This window comes from Lepidochelys kempii, chromosome 9, assembly GCF_965140285.1.
Source record: "Lepidochelys kempii isolate rLepKem1 chromosome 9, rLepKem1.hap1, whole genome shotgun sequence".
Lineage (NCBI taxonomy): Eukaryota > Metazoa > Chordata > Testudines > Cheloniidae > Lepidochelys > Lepidochelys kempii.
Window position 1 is genome coordinate 9,021,941 of NC_136388.1, and position 18,769 is coordinate 9,040,709.

The window sequence follows — 18,769 nt, forward strand, 5'->3', positions numbered from 1 at the left end:
TTCCCCTTAGGCTCATAGAAAGAATTCCATGAGCACTCCCGTCGTAAATTCAATTCCAATCAGTTTATTGGCATGATAATGTGAGACTCAGTGCCAAGATGCATACATCAAGACCAGCATTCCCAAAAGCCTGCAAAGGCTTAAACAGCCTTTCTGGTGCCCGGAAAGGGGCTGTAGGAGGAACTGGGCACTCAGAAGGGGCAGATGAAAGCTGAGAGATGAGTTCACCCACCTCCTCCTGGGACACGTGCCCTGCCAAGGGGCATGGGTATGTGGCTGGCTTTCCAGGCAGTATTTTCGTGAGCAGCCTGGCATGCTCCAGGACTATTCCAGGTGCTCAGAAGCAAGACAAGCCTAGGGCACAAGTGAAGGCGCTCAGATATTTAGCTACTCTCAGAGTCTCCTGCACCCCTACACACACACACATTCGTGTCAATAAACCCAGAGGACACCAGCTCTGCTTGTGAACTGTAGAGAAACAGGTCTGTGATGCAGATAGGCATTTTAACATTAGACAGGGGATGCAGAGGAGAGCACTCTGGAAGTCATATGGGAGAAGGGTTCACGACCCACTCCCTCTTCCTTGCCTTTCACCCCCACCTTTTGTGCTCCTGAGGAGTACTCACACACCTCATGCTCCCAAATCAAATCTCCTCTTCTGGGGTCTGGTTTATTAATAGACCAGTTATATTCCCACCCTCAGACAGGAAGCTCCGCCCCACTCCCCTCCCACAGCTTCTCAGTCTTCTACAGCTCTCACACTAGTGTCTACAAGCAGCTCTTTCTCCAGGGTTCACAACAGCCCTTGCTCACCCTGCAGCTGTACAGGTTCCCCTAAAGCCTCATTCCTTTTGGCTGCAGGGGTCCACAGTAGTTTCTGGCAGCCCCTAGGTCCTTTCACCGGCTTCTGGCCAGAGCTCCACTCAGGTTCCATCTCACGCCCTTGCCAGGAAAGAGCTAAAAGCCACAGCTGTTTCCCTTCAAGTCTCCAAGAAAGAGACTGCCTACTTTCCTCTAGGTTCCTCCCACACTGCTGCAGGGGCTTAGCTTTTATAGCCTGCATTTTCTCCCAGCAGGCCTTGCCCTCAGTTTATAACCACATGGTCCCTGGAGACTACAACTCCCAGAATGCCTTTTCTGAAAGAGCCAGCTCATTCTGTTCCAGGATCTACAGCATCAGTTGGAGTACTAGTGCAGGGAGTTAGCACTTTACTAATAGCTCTTAGGCCTTTTGGTCGACAGCACTGAAGCTGCCTATGGCTGCTGATGCTGGCAGGTGGGGAACTTGCAGACTCTAGGAAGCCACTTGCCTCACCCCTGGCGGGTTAATAGGAGGGGTGGGACTTCTAGGTGGATAGTGTTGACAGACGTAAGGGAGGAGGGGAGTACAAAATCAGTCGTGTATTGTGCACCAGAGGTAGTGAGGGATAGTGTAACGCCTGGTGTGGATATGGACATGGCATCATCAATCCATGTAGCTACATCTACACCAGCATGACGTGTGCGGGTAGGAGCTTGGGCACACGACGATTATAGCACCAAGCAGCTCATGTGAGGTCTTCACAGAGGATTCTACCCATAGCCTCTGAGCCGATGACATAACATTAGGACTGCCATTTCCCTCGAAGGGACTCAATGCCCCAAGCTGAGCAACTGCCCACGAGTTCAGTACATATTTTTCTGGCAGCATGAGAGTGCCAGTGTCCAGCCCATGTTGCATTTTCCCTTCTCTTTCCCTGCAAAGACTCTGTAACCCCCTGATTCCAGGCCAAGAGGAGGCCTTCCTCCACTGTAAGTTGTCATAGAATCATAGACTATCAGGGTTGGAAGGGACCTCAGGAGGTCATCTAGTCCAACCCCTTGCTCAAAGCAGGACCAATCCCCAATTTTTGCCCCATATCCCAAAATGGCCCCCTCAAGGATTGAACTCACAACCCTGGGTTTAGCAGGCCAATGCTCAAACCACTGAGCTATCCCTCCTCCCCATGTGTCCCAGTGGGGCACCACCCTCTGGCTACTCAGGGGATGCATGTGTGTGTTCTGCAGAACCAGAATGTGCCGGCACAGCAGCAGGGTGGGAGGGAGACAGAGATGCAGTCTTACCTCCAGCATAAGTGAGCAGCGATCAGCTGAATGGCGCAGGGAGAGCAAGGGTGAGGGTCATCACTACGGCCAATGGGAGAAGTGCTTGGAAGCCAGGATGGAGGATGAGCCAAAGAGGACAGCGGTAGAGAAGGAAGCATCACTGCCAACCAATCAGCATTCTCCTCTCCAGCCGATACCAGGGGTATTCTCCAGCCTCAGATGTCAACTGGCTGTAGGTAGCCACCCAATCTTCAGCATCTATTCAAACGTGAGAAAACGGTTAAAACCTAGTTCTATTAGCCTCACACTGAGGAGCTTCTCCTGCGTGCTGGGCAGGGATTGTGGTACTTATTGGTATCTAACAAAGCCGGGTCAATGGACGCCATGAGTCGAGGCAGTTCACTGTAGATTAATGCAAGTTAACACTCCCATGGGAAGGGATAAGCTGGCTTATCTTTACACATGCCTTATCCTTACAGTTAAGTTAACTGTAACTACTCAGGAAAGAGACCTGGACAGCTCAATGAATACCTTAGTTCAGGGTGCAAGCATTGGTCAAGAGAGAAAACAAGATGCTCAAATGCATAATAAATAGGACAGGAAGTGTCATGCCATTGCATAAGTCAATGGTATGTCCACCCCTGGAAGAGTGTACTCAGTTCTGGTTACCCTATTGCAGCAAAACATAGCAGAAGTAGAGGGGTTCTAAGACAGGCCGCTAGACCGAATAGGAGTCTGGGGAGACTTGGGTGAAGAGAGAATGGGACTGTTTAGTTCAGAGAGATGATGAAGAAGGAACATAGAGGGACTGTAACAGGGTCTTACCAGATCCGGCATCAGACCCTGTGCTACTGCCTCAGTTTCCCCATTTGGGGCTCCTCAAAAACTGCACCCAGCCCATTGCCAGGCAAACAATACCCCTTCCGGGGCTCTGGTTCATTAGAACATCACAGTTCAATGCCAACTTAAATCAAGATGAACCTTTCCCCTTCTCCACAGTTCCTTCTGTCCCTTGATGGGCTCACCCATTCTTCTGCAAAACCCCAGCTCCTGCTACCTCAAGCCTCTTTCTTTTACCTCTTCTGCGTCTCACTGCAGGTAGCTCCAGACAGGCCTTTCTATTTGGCTGGAGTGCAGAGTACCTTCCCTGCTTCTCTCTCACGCTACAGCCCCTCCAGAGAAACCTCCCTGCAAGTCTGTCTTCCTCTCTTCATTACTGGAGCAAACTTCCTCTTAGAGAAAGTCCTGCCCCAGGCTGATATCAGGTGATACAGGTCACCTGACCCACTCACCCAAGCTCAAGTCCATTGCACAAGTATAATTTAGCTCAAACTTCCTTAAAGGGCCAGCCCACCCTGCGATACAGATCTAAAATAATGCATGGTATAGAGAAGGTAAGTTGTGCATTCCTGTTTACCCTGCCTTCTAATACCAGTGCAAGGGGATAGTCATCTGAAGTCACAGGCAGAAAACTGAAATCTGCTAAGAGGAAACATGTTTTTACATAATGCATAATTCATTTGCAGAACTCGTTGCCACAAGATATTATCGAGGCAAAGAGCTTTGTAGGATTTTTAAAAGGATCAGACATCTATATGGCTAATAAAAACATCTACGACATTAGTGAAGAAGGACACAATAAAAATATATAGAAGGGATATAAACCCTTGTGTTTCAGAGCATAAACCAATGACTAACAGCCAGGGGCTAGGAAGAAAGTCCCTCTGCGGGGCTGGTTATTCCATAACTATGTACTAGGAGTTTTCCTGTACCATTCTCTGAGGCATCTGGCACTGGGCACTGCTGGAGACAGGATACGGGACTGGTCTGATCCGGTATGGCAATTCTTACGTTCCTAAGTTCCTATATTTTGTTTTGGTTTTAAATTAGATCCAGATCCCTTAAGCCCCCAGGAAGCCTTTGTCATTAATCCTCTCCACACACAACCTGACCACAAGCCCCAGGTATTGGAAATCATTGCTCAGAAATTGGCTCCTCTCCAGCAGAAGGGTACTGGCTGCTGCTGACTCACAGAGGACCTGACCTGATAACAGCGCTGGTATCTGGAAGCCAAGGGGCACAGGATGGAGAAGGACAGCGCTGAATGCTGCTGCTGATTGTTCAGAAAGCCGCAGGCCCTGGGAGGCTTTTTAGCACCATGAAAAGGGGCTTTGTCCAAGTGAGAACGTGGCACTGTCTGGACTCTGTCAGACACTGGTTACTAGTAACCAGACTGGAACGCAGTAGGTAGATACCTCACCATTTTGGCTAGGGCCCAGCTCCACGTGGAGAATTACAGACCTCCAGCTGTTTAGATGCCCTCGCCCAGAGAGTGTTTGTAACTGTAAGGTTGAAGACAGAGAAATGGAGAAGTGCATCCGAGACTTGCAGATCTCCCCTTTGTACGTGGTCTGACTCTGGAAGAATAGGTCTCACATAACCCTTAATGGCGTGGCTGTGCTAATGAGATGATGTCATGCTGACACAGGAGTGACCATGCCCATAAGTTAAACTCTGAGTGGGAACTAGATTTAGCACTGCTCTCTCCATCCCCATCTCTGCGCTCTAGCCTGCTCTCGCTGGGTAGTTCAGAGCCAGATGTTACAGCATCCCATTGATTGATCATTGCATCATGTGGCAGTAATGCCTGTTGTCAGGATTCTCTTCCATCGCCAGGCATTCTGGTTCACTTCTTTTTGTTTTAAGTTTCTTACATTTGTATATAGACATTTACACTAGTTTTGGCCATCTGCCTATTTGTGTTTAACTCCTTAGTCTAACCCCCAGTTACTTTTCCTGAATTCACAGCTGTGATCTCAGCCAGCTCTCCTTCAGTTCTTCTGCAATTTCTGTCCTGTCCTATAGCGTATACAGAGCTATCTTCATGTTACTGACACCTGCAGCACAGAGATGTCCTTGTCAGGTCAGAGTATTTCTCAAAACTACTGCCGGCTTTCCCCCAGTCCCTAGTTTAATTAATTCCCGCCCCCCAACTGAGGTCTGAACTTCCATAAACCAAAAAGACACCTGCACAGACCTTGTTGCAGGGGTTGGGTTTCCAGTTCTAATCGGCTCACGGTTTCTGCAGTGGAGAAGGACACTGATGTGCTTCTTCAGCATCATTTAGTGCTGGTGAATTGAACAGGTGGACATTTTAGGGTGCCGTGTTTTCAGCTCTGTCTCCCAGAGTCACCTCTTTGACATCACTCGTGATTTGGGGGGCAGGGGGTGGGGGGAGGAGTGCGCTTCACCACAGTCATTGTGTTCATATTGCCTGCATTTGGAAAGCTCTTTCTTTTGCAAGACAGAACAGGGATATAATAAGATGCCCTAAAATCACCCTTCTAAACTCCTGCATTCTTGCTCTCAAACGTTCCCTTCTCAAGTCACCTTCTCTCAGAGTACCAAAGCCCCCAGTGATTTCTTCAGGTACTCTTTTTATTATAAGCTTAGTAATTACAGTCAGGGGACGAAAACTCTGAATGGTCAGCAGCCTGAGACGTGGCTGACCACTCTCTAGTTCTTGAATATTGTTTTCCACTGGCTTTCGCAACTCTGTCCTCTCACAGTTCTCCCCGATGGAACCTTCAGTGTCTCATTCAGTGAACCTGATCTTTAGTGATCATCCCACAGAGCGCTCGCCTCTTCTGCACCTTCTCTAGGGGCTCTGATGCCTTCATGACTTCAATCACAATCTTTGTGCTCATAAGTCACAGACATTCCTCTGTACTGTGGACTTATCTCCCTCCATCCAATCCCACACATCTCTCTGATCTCTCTTGACAGATGTCTGGCTGGCAGCAGAAATGAAACTTGGTTAAAATGGAGTTCTTCCTCTTCCCTTATTCTTGCTCACCTTTAAGAGCATGACTATCCTCCCAGTCACTCAGGCCCATAATCTGTGCATTGTTTTTGACTCTCTGTGCATTCTTGTATCCAGGCTGTATCCAAATCTTGCTGCTTTCTCCTTCATGACATCTCCAAGATCTGACCTGTCCTCTCTGCATAGATGACAAAAGTTGTTCTTTATTATTACCTCAATTACTGTAACTGCCCCCTCTCTGGCTTTGACTGCTGCAACCTGGCTTTGACTGCTCCTCAAATCCATTCAAAACACTGCTGCTGAAATAACTCTCCTAACTGGTCACTTCCATCATGTCACACCTCCTCTTTGAGCCCCACCACTTGGCTCCCCTTTTTCCACCACATTAGATACAAGCTTCTTGTCTCTGCCTTTAAAGCCCTACTTACCTGTGGGATTTCCACTATCCCCAGATTGATTGGGTCCATGTTACCTCAAGATGAGATGCCGAGATAAAATTTCTAGACACCATTTGTAACGATGCTGGTTCTGGCAGGATCCAATTGAAAGTGCCAGTTCAGGACAAATTGCTTAAAGCAGAGCAGTTACAGCCCAAAGCTGGGGTTTCTGTGCACACCAAGGCGAACCAAACCAGCCAAACAGAGCAGACTTTGGTCTCACCCCACTGGCTGACCACAAGTCACACAAGCAATTCCCTGAGACACTCCAGTTTCCCAGTATCCCCACCAGTGCCACTCGTTATGGGGATGAATGGTTATGAAAACCAACACCCCAGTAAAAGAAAAAAGATTCTCTCGATCCCAAAGGACCAAGCCCCAGACCCAGGTCAATATACAAATCAGATCTTACCCACAAATCATGCTGTTGCCAGTCCTTTAGAATCTAAAATCTAAAGGTTTATTCATAAAAGGAAAAAGATAGAGATGAGAGCGAGAATGGGTTAACTGGAATCAATGACATACAGTGATGGCCAAGTTCTTGGTTCAGGCTTGTAGCAGTGGTGGAATAAGCTGCAGGTTCAAATCAAGTCTCTGGAATCCATCCACAGCTGGGATGGGTCATCAGTCCTTTGTTCAAAGCTTCAGTGTAGCAAAGTTCCTCCAGAGGTATGAAGCAGGACTGAAGACAAGATGGAAATGAGGCATCAGCCTTTTATAGTCTTTTCCAGGTGTAACACCTCTTTGTTCTTACTGTGGAAAATTACAGCAAAATGGAGTTTGGAGTCACATGGGCAAGCCCCTGCATACTTTGCTGAGTCACAAGGCGTATCTGCCTTCTCTCAATGGGTCAGTTGTATAGCTGATGGCCCTTAATGGGCCATCAAGCAGGCTAGGCAGTGCTGACACCAACTTGTCTGGGGTGTCACCCAGAAGCATAGCATAAATTTGAACTAAAGACAGTATAGAGCCAATATTCATAACTTTAACCACAAAAATGATACACATACACAGACAGCATAATCATAACCAGCAAACCATAACCTTGTCTGAGACACCTTATTTGACTCCCTTTATACAAGATTTAGTGCCACTACAGGACCTTGGTTGCAACAATGATCTATACGGTCCCAGATTATGTCAATAACATCACACCATTAATGACTGCTTCTTGGAGCAACTAGTCCTACAACCCACCAGGGAGAGACAATTCTTGATTTAGACCTAAGTGGAGCATAGGATCTGGTCTAAGAGATGACTATCGCTGAACCACTGAGTAACAGCAACCATAATGTAATTATGTAACATCCTTGTAGAGTACAAAATACCAAAGAAACCCGCCACAGTAGCATTTAATTTCAAAAGGGGGAACTATGCAAAAATGAAGATGCTAGTTAAATGGAAATTAATAGGAACAGTCACAAGAGTGAAACGTCTGCAAGCTGCATGCAAACTTTTTAAAAATACTGTAACAGAGGCCCAAACTAAATGTATACCCCAAATTAAAAAAAAACAAAACAGTAAGAGGACCAAAAAATGCTACAATGGCTAAACAACAGAGTAAAAAAATGCAACTAGAGACAAAAAGACATCCTTTAAAAACTGGAAGTCAAATCCTACTGAGGAAAATAGAAAGGCACATAAACTCTGGCAAGTCAAGTGTAAAAGTATAACTAGGCAGGCCAAAACTAGCAAATGACACAAAAATCAACAGCAAGAACTTTGTTAAGTACATCAGAAGCCTTCCAGCCAATCAGTGGGGCCACTGGATGATAGAGGTGCAAAAGGAGCACTCAGGGAAGACAAAGCCGTTATGGAGAATTTAAATGAATTCTTTGCATTGGTTCTCTCTATAGAGGATGTGAGGGAGATTGCCACACTGAAGCCATTCTTTTTAGGTGACAAATCAGAGGAACTGTCCCAGATTGAGGTGTCAACAGAGTAGGTTTGATAAACTTAACAGTAATAAGTCACCGTGACCAGATGGTATCCACCCAAAAGTTCTGAAGGAACTCTAATATGAAATTGCAGAACTACTAACTGTGGTATGTAACCTATTGCTTAAATCAGTCCCTGTATCAGATAACTGGAGAGTAGCTAATGTGATGCCAATTTTTAAAAAAGGATCTAGAGGCGATCCTGGCAATTACAGGCTGGCAAATCTAACTTCAGTACTGGGCAAATTGGTTGAACCTATAGTAAAGAACATAATTATCAGACACATATATGAACACAGTATGTTGGGGAAGACTCAACATGGCTGTTGTAAAGGAAAGTCATGCCTCACCAATCTATTAGAATTCTTCAAGGGTGTCAGCAAACACATGGACCAGGATGATCCAGGGGATCCAGCCAGTGTGGGGAATAATCCACTCTTCACATTTTTTCACACAAACAACTAGGTGAACTATTCCAAACAGGGAACAAGTCTGCGAAGATTCCCAGCGTGTTGTTAGATATTCATGAACACAAAAATGGGGAGCTAAATTCACAGAACAATTTACTCAGTATAACGTTGTTTGCACGGCTCTAATCCAGCATTGCTGAACCGTTATGGAGAGTGGGACTTTCATTCCTGCATCTTCATAAAGGTTTATCTGGGATCGTTCCCATGCAGCAGCTGCAGAGCCAGCTGCTATGGAGCTACATGTTGGAACCTCACAGCACTGTGGTCGAGCAGCTGGAGCCAATGAACAATGTAGCTGGGGAAGAATATAGACTACAGCAATCCCAGGACTACCCCACTCGTTGCTCTCAAGCTCCGGTTCCGAGTGTGTGTTTGCAATATATGTTTTACAAAGGGTGAGAGCAATTGGCTCCATATTTATTTGAAAGAAAATTCCAGGCATGGACACAGCTTTAGGGTTTATTGTTAAACAGATTATTTATTTATGTTGGTTAATAAAATGTGCCTTGAACCGTTTTTAGCTGCATTGCTTCATAGCAGCTAGCTGCCTGTGACCTCATTCAAGCTGCTGGACAGTGGTCCTAGGTGCTTCTACAGTGCACATGTGGACTTCAGGGTTTTAGCTAAAGAGCTCTTCAGACTTGGTTATCACTGGGGTCTGTACTACGTTCCCCTCAGGGGTCCTTGGAGAGCAGAAACGAGACAAGCCAACAGGCAGGTTTGAGGACTTTCCACCACATGCTCCGAGAATTAGAAAACCTAAACAGATTTTACATATTAAGAACGCAAAGCTTAAGTGAAACATTAAAGGCTGTTGACATAAGAGGCTGCAATTAGGCCACGCACATTACACTGGGAAGTTTTCCCTTTCCCATGTGCTCGAAGCTGGATGGCAGAATCCAAAAGCAATCAGGGGTGTTTTATTGCATCAGCTCTGCAGCCAAATATGTTAATTCTCCACTGAAAGACTTTGCTGAAATCCTGAGCCATCCCCTTTGAGTAGTCAGCAGCACTGAGAGCGCAAGATAGAGGCAGCTTGCTGCTGAGTACCAGTGTGCGCAGGTAATGGAGATTCATGCACAGCCAGGACCCAGGCTATAATTATGATTCTTATTTATAGAGCACTCTCAATGTGCATGACTGAGAGCCAGGAGGGAACCTAGAAATGCATTTTATACTAACACATACAGTGCCCACAACTGTTTATTGCAACTATAAAATGTGATTTTCCTAATGGTGCTGTTCACCCCAGCAAACGCTGCAGTTAAGGTTACGTACTGAGCTTCAGAATAACTCCTCCTCCTCCCTCGCTCATAACTTTCAGCCTGTAACTTAAGTAAGTTTGAGGAACAGAAATTCAGCCTTCTTTGAGTTACGGGAGAAAATAGTTCACTTTATCAAAAAGTAACTCAAAAATTGATCATCTTGAAACCATCCAACTCAGCCACAGCACCATAGGGAGTAATCCCCAATCTATGGTTGGAGGAAACTAGAAAGCAAACATTTTATGCTGGACTGTCTGTTCTTACAGGATTCTGGAGTTTTAACTGGGTAGAAGATAAACTTAATAAAATCAAAGCTTCTTCCAGTTACCTCCATTTCATTCTGTTTTCAGATCCCTTGGTCACCTCTAACTCTTGAAAGCATGTTTAAAGTTGGCTGTGCTCTGATCATATCCAACTTAAAATCAGACCCCGGAAAAAGGTTCAAGTAACTGGTTTCCTGGGAGGAGTGGGAGAACCTGGTGTGATGAAGTGGGACTGTTCTTAGTGTTTCCTCTGAATACTGTTTCCCCTATGCATTTCTTAGTCTCTAGGTGGTGGGGTAAGGGGGTGTAATTGTTGCAGAGCAAAGGGCCAGTGCACATAAATGGCTAACACTCTGTCTCCTGGCAACTGATGGCCTGGGCCCTTCCCCCTGCAAGGTGAGAGCTGAAGGGTTTGGAGAACAAAGGAATCAGGTGACCTCCTGGCCCAGGAAAGGGACAAAGCCCAGAGGAGGAGGGGCTGGAGGGGGAGTCAGTTGGGGTTGGCTGGGGACATGGAGTGAAGTGCAGACATGGTTGTCTGGCTCACTGCCCCGCAGAATGGACCCGGCTGAGGGGTCCTGTTCTCTGCACCTACAAGCTCTGTTTTAGACCATGTTCCTGTCATCTAATAAACCTTCTATTTTACTGCCTAGCTGAGAGTCGTGTCTGACTGCGGAGTTGGGGTGCAGGACCCTCTGGCTTCCCCAGGAGCTCTCCCTGGGTAGACTCACTGTGGGAAGCGCACGGAGGGGCAGAGGATGCTGAATGCTCCAAGGTCAGACCCAGGAAGGTGGAAGCCGTGTGAGCTTTCTGCCCTGAAGACAGTCTGCTCACAGAGAGGAGACTTCACCAGAGTCCTGACTGGCTTCGTAGGGAGCAGTTCCAGAGCATTGCCAGGAGACTCCGTGACAGCTGGTTTAAGATGGACATGGTCTGTGGTTACATTGACTAGGAGATGATGAAACAGGCAGTGTCCCTGCAACTGTATCCTAAATTTACTCTATTTATCTGGAGGGCCCAAGTCTTCAGATCAGCAAACTTTTGCTCAGGAAACAAGGTGGCTTGGCTCTCACCAATCCCCTTCCCACTTGTGGACAGGGTGGCCCTGAGAGAGATGTATGGTGTCACCTGAATGAGGCTAGAACAGTTATTATCCCCTGGCATTCTGTTGATTACCCCTTACTGGGAACTCACCTGTCCTCACACCCCACCCCCTCACCACCGCCACCACTATGCTCATCCACCTATAAAATTTGAAATGAGCAGTGTTGCCAACTCTTGTGATTTTCCAGTGAGTCTGGTAATATTTTGATGTTTTTCTTAAAGTCCCAGCTCCTGGAATCCTGTGATTAGACGAGACTCTCAGATTTCATTAAAAACATATAGTAAGTTTCTAGCTCTCACAGTTGGGGAGAATAAGTTGAAAACATGACCCAGGTGCACCCTAAGGGCTTGGAAAGCAGAAAGCAAATTAAAAGAACCCCAAATGCATTTTTATCTCTCATTTTTTAGGTCCTGGCTTATCATTTTTGAATGCCTGGGGTTGGCAATACAAGGCCTGTAATGGAATAGTAAGGAGGCTTCTCCTCATTCTTTACTTTAGTAGCAACCCTGATATTTAAGCTACTCCCAAAGAAAAGAGGCTTTCCCACTTGGGCTGACAAAAATAGCTATTGCTCAGTGACATGAACTCATCTCCCGTGGCTGGAGAGACAGAGGGAGGCAGGGACGCGTCACTAACACCGACACCACTGTCCCGTTGAAGTGGCTCGTAGACAAACCATCTCTGGGATGCTCTGTCCAAGCGGTGACAGGGAGATCGGCTTTGGGGCCAACAGCCTAATTTCCTGATCTTATTCCAAGGAATTCTATGGTGCTTAAGACACAATCCTGGAGCAGCAACATCCCTCCCCCTGTAACAAAACTGGCAACAGAAGGACAGAGAGACAAACTTGTAGGAATCATATCCAGACACTCGGCTAGTGGACGCACTAACAGAACACCCAATTCCAACTGCAGGGTTCCACCATGCCCTTATCCTTGGCCCTGCAGTTCCACATACTGAGGAACTCTGTAAGAAATTTTGCTTTAATCAAGACTCTGGGATACTTCCTCGAGCCACCCGGGAGGAGAGGGGGTTGGAGGGGCTTTAACTATAAACACATTAGTGTGTGAGATTGAAAGGTAACACAGTCTCATGAGGCCTTCAGAACAATGGAACAGAGTCTGGGTTTCATTTGCACAAACTGTGCGGTGGGAATTTCGCTAATCGAATAAAAAGAAAATGAAAAACTCTCGCTCGCTCTCTCCAAAACGTTAATTCTCTTAATTGCATTAATTGGAGAAATGCACAAGATCTTTCTTTGTGTGGGTTTCTTCAGGGCAGATAGGAAGTAGGGGGGGATTCTGCTGCAGAACCCAATTGGGCGAGGACTGGATGAATGTCACACATGGCAGAGCTTTGACAGCCGAAGCCTTGTAAATGACGGATGACGGGCGAGGTTAGCACGAAGAAGGTGCTGAGATAACCTGATGCCGTCATTGTTAAAACAAGAGAGCAAAGAAATAGTGGTGTTTCCTCCACCCTCTCCCAGCCTGGGGCTTTGAGTGAGAGACGCTTCAGTACTCAGGAATGTGGGTGGATGTCCTTGCCAAATAGTTTAATGGCTGGAGAATTTAAAGTGCAGTTTCTGCGGTCTTTGACAGTTCCCGTTCTTCACTGGGTGAGGGGAGAAAAAAAACCTATAAAGATTTTAGAACAATAGCCCCATCTGCCACATGCTCATAGTACATCAAAGGCACTTTTAATGCCTAAGGATACAATGCAGGGCCGAGGGGGAACAGTCCTCTCGTTAACACTAAGCACCAGTGTAAGACTGTTATCCTTAAACTGCCCCTGGCAGCCGTTGGGCCCGACCACCCTCACTACCTCTCTGGCAAGGAACCTGGATCCCTTCCCCTGCTTGCAAACCTACCGTCACCTGCGGAGTGCTCGCAGTTCCCAGAGGCCATCCCACCTGGAAACCCAGCCACTCTGTGCTGATTAACTGGATGAGGTAGTGTGATTGGCTGAGGGGAGGACAGCATGGACGCCCTGTGAGCCCTGTAGAGGAGTGGGTGGAAAACGCTCCTCTTAAGCAAACATGAAGCAACCCAGGCCCCACGGGAGTCACGCAGTGGGGCAGTTGGCACAGTGTGCGTGTGTGGGGGGTGTGTGTGTCAGTTTTAACCATTCTGGTACCCGCCCATAGAGCTCGGGCATTCTTACAAGGGTGCGAACTGCCGCTGGAGCAGAGACACACCCACTGCCCCAGAACGACTCTGTTTCACAAGGGGTGGCAGGGTGGATAGAAAGAGGATACTGAAGCTGAGCAATGAGTGCAAAGAGGGTTGACCAGCAGCTGGAGAGAGGGGAGGTTAGCAGGGAGAGGGGGTAAAGGTGAAGGGGAAACAGCAGAGAACTTGTGCTGTCTGTGTTCCGGTAAGTTGCTTGTCTATATAGGTGCGTCGTGCCTTTTGGAGCGTAAATGCTGTGGGGCAGGGTTGCGGTCTATCCTCTGCGCACACACTGCCCATGGGGTCCTGGTCCATCAGAAGGGCTCCTAGATGCTACAATGATACAAATAATGGACAATCATAATAATGGGGCACCGACCCTGGTTAGCGTCTTTTGGTTCTCCTGGAATACAAATACTATCTACGATGGTTCGATTTCTGGCCCAGTGGTAGATTATGTGGTTTTCCGAAGTGAGCCACTGAGGAAAAGCCTGGCTGAAGAGGCCAGATTCAAAACTCACCGTCTTCTTACCCCTGTCCCCGACACTGGCATCTGTGAGGAATTGGTGCTGCCAGAACGGAAACCCATGCTGGGCACTAACTAGGCAACGGGCATGGTGGGATGATGGCAGGACACTGGAAATGCTGCGGGGGCGCTGAGGAATTTATAAGTATTCCTGTGTAGATAGGAGCAGCAACGTTTAGATGGTCAGACAGACCACAGCAGGGAAGGGCTCCCTACAGTCTTCTTCACCAGGACAATGAGGATACATATGAGCCCATGGAGCAGTCCAGGTGGCCTCAGCATCATCTGGAGCTGCCTGTTTATCGACAGGCGGAGGAGAGGCCACTGCAAGCTGAAAGCATCCAAAGTGCACAGGGCGCTTGGGTTTGGATCAGGCCCGCTCAAGGATATAAATGGCAGAGAGCCCAGCCCCCTTGGGTTCAAGTGAGACCCTGTGATGGGGTGTTCAAACCCCACGGTGGGGAAGAAGGGGTTAAGGAGCAGTTCTGGTCACAGGACCAACTGCTGGGCACCCTCTCAATGGAGGGGCAGCTTAAAAGGGCGCAGCATAGCACAGGCAGGGCGGTCGATGCCAGGGAGCAGACCTGCACTGGCTTCAGTTGGAGCCTCATGCTGCCCGGATGCCGACCACAGGGGCTGGGTCAGGCCCTGCAGAAATAGCCACATTCCCTGGAGAGCTGCAAAGCCCACCTGCAGCTTTGAGAACCCTTCTAGTTTTAGCAGCAGCACCCAGAGCACAGCACCTGAGTGCCCGGCTGCACATCTGAATGGTCCTCTTTGAATACTGTCCTGCATGCGACTCTGGGCTTTGGTTACTCCATCTGTAAAATGGGAGCAATGGTATTCACTCCTCTTCTGTGAGATGGCCCTCAAGAAAGGCTGTGAAGTGCCTAAAATGTTTAAGGCCAGTCACTGGGGTGGGAATGGAACTCGGGCCTTTCTGGTTCCCCACAAAGTGCCCAAGCGAAGGAGGCATTTTGGTGGACAAAGCACCAGATACAGGCTACCTCTCACTAGCACCTGGGTTTACCAGAAACAGGTCCCAGCTGGCTCTGAGTAATTCAGGAGGCCAAGCATTTGAGCCCGTACCTAAGTTAGCCTCACACTAACGCGCAGCACAGCCACCTCCTTCCAAGTGTTGCTAAAAAAAACCCTCATTGTACTATCCATATTCAAAAGGCCTTCATGAAAGGCCCAGAACTCAGTTAAACCAAACCCTGTCCTCCCCAGAACATCCAAGAGTGTCGCCCCTTATTGAGAAGTAGCGCCTGCGGCTGTTCCGGAGAAAACTGGGTTTGATTTGACGGAGTTACTTGCCTGCCAAACATCAGCTCTCAGCTGGTTGGCCACTGGCCATTTCAGTGCAAAAGCTGTTCAAACAGAGGTCACAATATTATTCATATTTTTATAATGGGAAAAGTCTGTTGTTCACTATGATCTCTCTCTCTCTCTCTCTCTCTCTCTCACACACACACACACACACACACACACACACACACACACACACACACACACAAACCCTTTGGCTGAATACTTGCCATAAAAAGAAAAAAAGAGCCCAAGCCTGGAAAATTCCAGCCCAAATGATAAAAGTTATGAGCAATGAAAGTGGAGATTATAATAGGAACAAGCCCATTATACTGTGGCCACCAGCATCCTGCTGTAATATTCAGCATCAGGCTCTTGGGCTGGAATTCTGTGCGGTCTTCCCCTTAGCCCTTGCAAAGAAATAGCCTATTCAAGGGCCTTATTAGAGCCAAGTTGTAACTGGCCCCCAATGTGGCCAGGCAGAAAAGCAAGACACTCAACCACAGCTATGTTATGGTTCCTGCACCATGGGCCAGGAGCAGGGCAGGGGATAGGACAGCAGCTGCATGCCCAACCCTCACCACTCCCCCGGGCAATGTGACATAAGGGGCAGAGATGGGCAGGCAGTGAGGTCAGACTTGGATCTGTCTCCTTGCCCCCCACCATGCCTGCCAGTGGCAACGAACGGGCATAAGGAGGAAGTCAACTGCATTCAGTGATGGGCTATATCAAATTATTTCCCACTTCCTGGAGAGACACAGAAGACTGAATCCTCAAGGAGCCTTCCTGGCTTGTAAAACAGACAATCCCTTTAGGGATATAAGGAACACAGAGGATTCCATCTTGATCCTTCACCTTAGAAGACAAGGAACCAGACAATTTGATCTCTATGGTGGATCCTGGCCAGTAAAAGCTGGAAAGAAGACTGTGGGTGAGACACAATCTTGTACAAAGACTATATCTTTCTAGATTATGTTTTAATCTTTTAGATACATGTTTTTTGCTTGGACCCATTTCTACCTTTATCCCTTTTACTTGGTATCACTTAACCTATGTCCTTTTGTTAATAAACTTGTTTTATTTTTATTATAAGCCAGGTCAGTGCTGTATTTGAAGGGCAGGGTATATTTCCCCCAATTAAATTAATAAGCAGTAATGTACTGGCTCTTTAAAAGACCATAAAACTTAATATCTTCTGTGAATGCACAGTGATAGGAGCTGTGCATTGCATCTTCTTGTTACCTGCTAATTGAAGTTAGAGCCAGGAGAGCCTTGAGGAGTTTGCTGGCGAGGAAGACGGACTGGGGTGGCAGGGAGCTGATACACAGTCTAATCTTCAGCGAAGTTCATTCTTGTTAAGGCGGAGAGGTAACCCTGCACTGTGAGCTACTGAGCTTCCCCAGCAGCCTGTTACAGGCTGTGTTTAGACAAGCCCTGAGTCTTCTCGGGGCTTTTCCCGGGGAGAGGCAGCCCCGAAGATCCAGCCATGCTTCTTCCAGCTTTTCAATAGCTGGATAGGAGCAGATGGGGTTGCAAGAACTTACCCATGTTTCTCCATGAAGTGCTTTAACCCTCGCCTACATCCTCCCCATCCGTCAACTCCCCCCTCCCCCCACGGCCTATGCCAAAAAGTCCAGTTATTCCTCATGTCCTTATTCTACACCTATCCCTATGCCTTGTACTCCTGATACCCATAAACTCTCTCCAGTGGCTGCTGTCTCCTTTGGAATCTCTCCTTTCCTCCCATCTCTCTTCTTCACTTTCATGCTACTGGGGCCTCCTCACAGCCTCACCTGTCAGCACAGAAAGAGAAGGCAGCATCATGCTACTTTCGCTTGCTCTCACTGTCACGCTACCTTTTGCTTATCCAGCTGCGTGAGACAGGAGCTCTGTCATTGCATTCAAGGGAAGTGCCACTTCTGGATTCTGCTAATTGAATAGGAAACCCCCAACCTCATAAATCTGTAATTCTGAGCTAAATGCTTCAGAGGAACCAAAAATACTGCCAGAAAATGCTGATTTTTGTTTTAAACAGAAAAGTCGTGTCCTGAAGCCAAAGGGAGGAGAAATGACTTATTGCTTGAAAAGTTATGATCTGCAGCATGATTGCAGGCTGCTCTTCAAGCTGCTTTCCATTCAGTCAGATGCAGAAGGGGAGAGGGCAATGGGATCGGGCTATGAGTGACTCCCAGTCACAATCAATTCATTTAAATGGGCGTTTTCTGAAAATTGAAACAAGCGCCTGCCACCACTCCTAAGTGTGATGGTCTTATTCGCTTCTGAGTTTGTTACTGAGCAGAGAACATTTTCTCAGCAAAATGTAAGGCCGAACAATAAGGATTGTGCAGGAACTGATATAGACTTTGCAGCTCAAATATGATGTTGTTTATTTGACTATGATGTATATTTAAAGGTCTGAGTTACAACTGGCCTCAGGCAAACTCTAATGAGCTGCAGCTGCCTGGACTCTCATTAGCTTTAATGACATCTTCTCAGTACATTTTTCTTGGGGTAAGACCTTGTCCTTTCTATGCCTCTGCACACACTAAAACCAAGAAACATCTCACCCTAAAAGGGCAGTCAACTCCAAACAGTGGAGCAATGATAAATGGTACTAATGCCCAATACAGACAAACCTTTCCTGGAAGAGTAGTTGTTTATAAGACCAATTGTAATTTATTTTGGCAAAGCTTTAGGCTGGAAGCCTTTTGCATGTAAACTTGAAAAACAGGTAACGTAGTTAGCTATGTGAATAGTAATTAGGCAAAGCACAAATTGGGATTTCCCTGATAATACACACATTCTTTGCAATCCATCTAACTTGACATCTAACTTGCTTCTAAGATGCATCGTTCACTACACAGTAGAAGGAAAGGCATGAAAAGAATTAGCAGCAGGGAAAGGAAGGTAACAGTTACAAATACGTGCAGCACCTCCTCAGCTAAAACCTGGTTGCTCCCATAATGGGCTTAGAAGACTATGGTGGTCCTTCAGGGTAGGGTCTATTGATCATGCCTTTCTATATGGAGGACAACTTTGCTTTGATCTGCACATGTCCACTGGTGTTCTGCCCCTCTGGAGCAGTAAAGGCCATATCTCCTCCTTCCATCTCGCCTTCTGAGAATTCAGGGACTAGTCATTAATCATGGCCTGTCCTCTCCGTAAGAATACAATGGCTGCCTTATCCCACACTTCAACATACCTGACACGTACAACAACAGTCAGGCCTGACACATTTGTATTGCACCAAAGAGGCACTCAAAGGACTCCTTTGCATTATTACAGGCCATGGGTTTATAGTTAAGAAGGGCATCTCCCTTGCACACCTAACCCATTCCATTCATGTAACCCAGATCTTAGGCTCCTACTTGTCCGCCTT

General features: G+C 47.2%; 1 long non-coding RNA gene across 1 annotated transcript in view; it reads right to left on the reverse strand.

Annotated features, from left to right (window-relative positions):
* Positions 1–3,288, reverse strand: part of LOC140916859 (uncharacterized) — a 96,092-nt gene extending 92,804 nt beyond the window's left edge. Inside the window, exons 1-2 of the long non-coding RNA XR_012160670.2 lie at positions 3,163–3,288; positions 2,104–2,343 (exon numbers count right to left, since the gene is read on the reverse strand). This is a non-coding gene — a long non-coding RNA (uncharacterized LOC140916859). The remainder of the gene's footprint in view (positions 1–2,103; positions 2,344–3,162) is intronic.
* Positions 3,289–18,769: the final 15,481 nt, after the last annotated feature.